At 38.9% G+C, this 5,450-nt stretch overlaps 1 pseudogene; it reads left to right on the forward strand.

Annotated features, from left to right (window-relative positions):
* The first annotated feature begins 638 nt into the window (after positions 1-638).
* Positions 639-3,339, forward strand: LOC126076219 (programmed cell death protein 10-like; annotated as a pseudogene).
* Positions 3,340-5,450: the final 2,111 nt, after the last annotated feature.

Genomic DNA, 5,450 nt, shown 5'->3' on the forward strand with positions numbered 1-5,450 from the left:
GCAAGAACAACGATTAGAAATTCAGAAAATTAACAATAAATTATCAGAAATAGATAACACAATGGAAGGACACAGAAGTAGAACTGAATCAACGAAGAAAGAATCAGCAAAATAGAGGACAAATACCTTGATACTATTTTTTTGAGGAACAATCAGAAAAAAGAATGAAGAAAGCCTAAGAGTTATGTGGGACACTATCAAGAGGAATAACTTACACGTAATAGGAATTCCAGAAGAGGAGGAGAAAAAAAAAGTACAGAGAAAGTTTTTGAAGATATAGTGGCAGAAAACTTCCCAAATATCATGAAAGATAAGAATGTTTCCATACAAGAAGCCCAACAAGCCCCATACAGGATAGGCCTCAGAAGAAATTCACCAAAACATGTCATAATCAAACTTTCTAAAGCCAAAGACAAAAAATCCTGAAAGCATTTCATGAAAAACAAAATATCACTTACAAAGGGGCACCAACATGACCAAGTGCTGATTTGTTTTCAGAAACCATGCAGGCAAGAAGGCAGTGGGATGACACATAAAATTCTAAAAGAATTGTCAACCAAGGATCATATATTCAGCAAAATTGTCTTTCAGTTGAAGAGGGCACCAAAGGCGGGAAGTGGAGTCAGTGACTCCATTGAATGAAGATGACACTGGAAGAGAAGTGTGAAGCTGAGACCACTTCCACGATTTTCTATGCCTCTCTATGCAGTCATGTATCCTGTCTTTAACGAGCTATAGAACAAGTAAATTTGTCTATAGCTTAGACCCTGAGAGCAGCTTTCATTAAGGATGAAAAAGAAAATTCAGGTCTGACACAAGACATCATTATGAAAATATTAGAGGAAAAAAAAGTGTAGTTCACTTCACAGAGTCCCTTCTTCATATGGTAGGTGAAGATGTAGAAGAGTGTATGATTGAACAACCAGAGTCAGAATTTCAGGACCTAAATAAAAAGGTAGGAGCACGTCAATAAACTCTCAGTAAGATCCCAGATAAGATCAACAATGGAGTGTGGCTTTTGCAGATAATCAAGGATATAGCTAGTGCAATAAAAAGAACTTTTTTTTTTCTTTTTAACTTTTATTGAGCTTCAAGTGAACGTTTACAAATCAAGTCAGTCTGTCACATATAAGTTAATATACATCTTACTCCTTACTCCCACTTGCTCTCCCCCTAATGAGTCAGGCCTTCCAGTCTCTCCTTTCGTGACAATTTTGCCAGCTTCCAACTCTCTCTATCCTCCCATCCCCCCTCCAAACAGGAGATGCCAACACAGTCTCAAGTGTCCACCTGATATAATTAGCTCACTCTTCATCAGCATCTCTCTCCCACCCACTGTCCAGTCCCTTTCATGTCTGATGAGTTGTCTTCGGGGATGGTTCCTGTCCTGTGCCAACAGAAGGTCTGGGGACCATGACCGCCGGGATTCCTCTAGTCACATCCAGACCATTAAGTATGGTCTTTTTATGAGAATTTGGGGTCTGCATCCCACTGATCTCCTGCTCCCTCAGGGGTTCTCTGTTGTGCTCCCTGTCAGGGCAGTCATCGATTGTGGCCGGGCACCAACTAGTTCTTCTGGTCTCAGGATGATGTAGGTCTCTGGTTCATGTGGCCCTTTCTGTCTCTTGGGCTCTTAGTTGTCGTTTGACCTTGGTGTTCTTCATTCTCCTTTGCTCCAGGTGGGTTGAGACCAATTGACGCATCTTAGATGGCCACTTGTTAGCATTTAAGACCCCAGACGCCACATTTCAAAGTGGGATGCAGAATGTTTTCATAATAGAATTATTTTGCCAATTGACTTAGAAGTCCCCTTAAACCATGGTTCCCAAACCCCCGCCCTTGCTCTGCTGACCTTTGCAGCATTCATTTTATCCCAGAAACTTCTTTGCTTTTGGTCCAGTCCAATTGAGCTGACCTTCCATGTATTGAGTGTTGTCCTTACCCTCACCTAAAGCAGTTCTTATCTACTAATTAATCAGTAAAAAAACCCTCTCCCTCCCTCCCTCCCTCCCTCCCCCCTTCGTAACCACAAAAGTATGTGTTCTTCTCAGTTTTTACTATTTCTCAAGATCTTATAATAGTAGTCTTATACAATATTTGTCCTTTTGCCTCTGACTCATTTCGCTCAGCATAATGCCTTCCAGGTTCCTCCATGTTATGAAATGTTTCACAGATTTGTCACTGTTCTTTATCGATGCGTAGTATTCCATTGTGTGAATATACCACAATTTATTTACCCATTCATCCGTTGATGGACACCTTGGTTGCTTCCAGCTTTTTGCTATTGTAAACAGAGCTGCAATAAACATGGGTGTGCATATATCTGTTTGTGTGAAGGCTCTTGTTTCTCTAGGGTATATTCCGAGGAGTGGGATTTCTGGGTTGTATGTTAGTTCTATTTCTAACTGTTTAAGATAACGCCAGATAGATTTCCAAAGTGGTTGTACCATTTTACATTCCCACCAGCGGTGTATAAGAGTTACAATCTCTCCACAGCCTCTCCAATACTTATTATTTTGTGTTTTTTGGATTAATGCCAGCCTTGTTGGAGTGAGATGGAATCTCATCATAGTTTTAATTTGCATTTCTCTAATGGCTAATGATCGAGAGCATTTTCTCATGTATCTGTTAGCTGCCTGAATATCTTCTTTAGTGAAGTGTGTGTTCATATCCTTTGCCCACTTCTTGATTGGGTTATTTGTCTTTTTGTGGTTGAGTTTTGACAGAATCATGTAGATTTTAGAGATCAGGTGCTGGTCGGAGATGTCATAGCTGAAAATTCTTTCCCAGTCTGTAGGTGGTCTTTTTACCCTTTTGGTGAAGTCTTTAGATGAGCATAGGTGTTTGATTTTTAGGAGCTCCCAGTTATCTGGTTTCTCTTTGTCATTTTTGGTAATGTTTTGTATTCTGTTTATGCCTTGTATTAGGGCTCCTAGGGTTGTCCCTATTTTTGCTTCCATGATCTTTATCGTTTTAGTCTTTATGTTTAGGTCTTTGATCCACTTGGAGTTAGTTTTTGTGCTTGGTGTGAGGTATGGGTCCTGTTTCATTTTTTGCAAATGGATATCCAATTATGCCAAAAAAGAACTTCTTGACATAGTAAATAATGTCTTCAAGAGATACCAATACTAGAATCACAGGGCACTTGAACACCAAAAGAAAGAATTTGTAAAGTACTCCAAAAGATTCAGTGATACCCTGAAAATCTGTTTTAAAGTTGGCAAGGCAAAAAATGTATTCATAAGTGCCAACTGACTAATTCATCAAACCAATTTGATACTTCAGATCTTCAAAACCGTGCACTCAAGACAGAGCTGCAAAACACAAAACAAGCTCTAATAAAACTGAAAAGAGAAATAGGCAGTTCTATGATAAATATAAGAGATTTTAACACACCACCTCTGACAATGAACAGAAAACTAGAAAGAAACTCAATAAAGATGCAGAAGATACCAACTCAACCTTATAGACGTATTCAGAACACACCACCCAACAGCAGCACAGTACACATTCTTCTTCAATGCACATGGATCTTTCTCCAGAATAGGCCATATTCTAGGCCACAAAGCAAGCCTCAATAAATTAAAAAACATTGACACAGTACAAAGCATTTTCTCTGACCATGACATTTCAAAACTAAAAACCAACAACAGAAAGAGCAAGGAAAAAAAAAAAAAAACATGGGAACTGAAAAACACATTCTTTAAAAACTATTGGGTCATAGAAGAAATAAAAAATAAAATTAAAAATCCTTAGAATCAAATAAGAATGAAGACCCCACATACCAAAACCTCGGATACAGCAAAAGCAGTGCCCGGAGGAAAATTTATAGCAATAAATGCGCATATTAAAAATGAAGAAACATCCAAAATACATAACTGAACCAACAACTTGAACAAATAAAAAAGGAATAGCAAAAGAAGTCCACAGTCACAAGAAGAAAGGAGATAATAAAGATCAGAGCAGAAATAAATGAAATAGAAAAGCAATAGAAAAATATCAACAAAAGTAGAAGTTGGTTCTTTGAGAGAATCAATAAAATTGTCAAACTACTGGCCAAATTGATCAAGGAAAAAAATGAGAAGAAACAAATAACCGAAATAAGAAATGAAATGGGTGACATTACAACAGAAATGACACAGATAAAGAGAGTCACAACAGACTATTATGAAAAATTGTACTCCAACAAATTTGAAAACCTAGAAGAAATGGACAAATTTCTAGAAATACACTACCTATATAAACTAACACAAATACAGGTAGAAAATCTAAATAAATCCATAACAAAAGAAGAAATTGAAGATATCATCAGAAAACTCCCAACAACAACAAAAAAGTCCTAGCCCAGGTGACTTCACTGGAGAATTCTACCAAACATTCACAGAAGAGTTGACACTAATTCTACTCAAAATATTCCAGTACATCGAAAAGGAAGGAATATTCCCTAATTTATTCAATGATGCCAGCATAACCCTGCTACCAAAGCCAGGCAAAGATACCACAAAAAAAGAAAATTACAGACCAATATCCTTCATGAATATAGACACAAAAACTCTAAGCAAAATTTTAGCCCAAAGACTACAACAACATATCAAAAAAGTAATACTTCAGGGATAAACTGAATACTTCAAAGGTCAGCGGAGCAAGGGCGGGGGTTTGGGAACCATGGTTTAAGGGGACTTCTAAGTCAATTGGCAAAATAATTCTATTATGAAAACATTCTGCATCCCACTTTGAAATGTGGCGTCTGGGGTCTTAAATGCTAACAAGTGGCCATCTAAGATGCGTCAATTGGTCTCAACCCACCTGGAGCAAAGGAGAATGAAGAACACCAAGGTCACACGACAACTAAGAGCCCAAGAGACAGAAAGGGCCACATGAACCAGAGACCTACATCATCCTGAGACCAGAAGAACTAGTTGGTGCCCGGCCACAATCGATGACTGCCCTGACAGGGAGCACAACAGAGAACCCCTGAGGGAGCAGGAGATCAGTGGGATGCAGACCCCAAATTCTCATAAAAAGACCATACTTAATGGTCTGGATGTGACTAGAGGAATCCCGGCGGTCATGGTCCCCAGACCTTCTGTTGGCACAGGACGGGAACCATCCCCGAAGACAATTCATCAGACATGAAAGGGACTGGACAGTGGGTGGGAGAGAGATGCTGATGAAGAGTGAGCTAATTATATCAGGTGGACACTTGAGACTGTGTTGGCATCTCCTGTTTGGAGGGGGGATGGGAGGATAGAGGGAGTTGGAGGCTGGCAAAGTTTTCACGAAAGGAGAGACTGGAAGGCCTGACTCATTAGGGGGAGAGCAAGTGGGAGTAAGGAGTAAGATGTATATTAACTTATATGTGACAGACTGACTTGATTTGTAAACGTTCACTTGAAGCTCAATAAAAGTTAATAATAAAAAATAAAAGTAATATGATCAAGTAGAATTCA

The sequence above is a fragment of the Elephas maximus genome, chromosome 4 (genome assembly GCF_024166365.1).
Source record: "Elephas maximus indicus isolate mEleMax1 chromosome 4, mEleMax1 primary haplotype, whole genome shotgun sequence".
NCBI classification, from domain to species: domain Eukaryota; kingdom Metazoa; phylum Chordata; class Mammalia; order Proboscidea; family Elephantidae; genus Elephas; species Elephas maximus.